This window comes from Rhagoletis pomonella, unplaced genomic scaffold, assembly GCF_013731165.1.
Source record: "Rhagoletis pomonella isolate Grant_MI unplaced genomic scaffold, Rhpom_1.0 Rhpom_scaffold_00003, whole genome shotgun sequence".
Lineage (NCBI taxonomy): Eukaryota > Metazoa > Arthropoda > Insecta > Diptera > Tephritidae > Rhagoletis > Rhagoletis pomonella.
The window spans coordinates 1,339,344-1,339,914 of NW_023458557.1; positions in this window are offsets into that span (position 1 = coordinate 1,339,344).

The following is a 571-nucleotide window of genomic DNA, read 5'->3' on the forward strand; positions in this document are numbered from 1 at the left end:
TGCGGTGTTCTGTACAGTCTGTAGCTTCGTCCACTGCGTCCTACTAGTCCCCGGCGACCATACTGGCGCTGCGTAGTTTAGAACCGACCGGCCTATTGCCTTGTATGTTGCCAGCAACGTTTCTTTGTCTTTGCCCCAAGTACTGCCGGCTAGCGACTTGAGGACCTTGTTGCGGCTGTGTCCTTTATTGACAATAGCGGTTACGTGCGCAGAGAAGGAGAGTAGGCTGTTGTGTGTTATTCACCGTCGGAATTAGTGTGTCATCGACGAGAATTCCCAGCGGTAGGCTGACCTCCTTCGTCCAGGTTGTGAACAGGGTCGCAGAGGATTTCGTAGGGGAGAGGGCCAGACACTTTGCAGTGAAGAAGCGAGAAAGTTCGGAGAGATACCCGTTTACTTTCGAACACAGGTCATCAATTCCATTCCCAGTCGCCATGATCGAGCAATCGTCGGCGTAAGAGACAATCGAGACTCCCTCTGGTGGTTGAGAGAGCTTTGAAATGTACAAGTTAAACAGTAGCGGGGAAAGGACACGACCTTGTGGAACCCCCTGTTTTATTTTTCTAAGTTT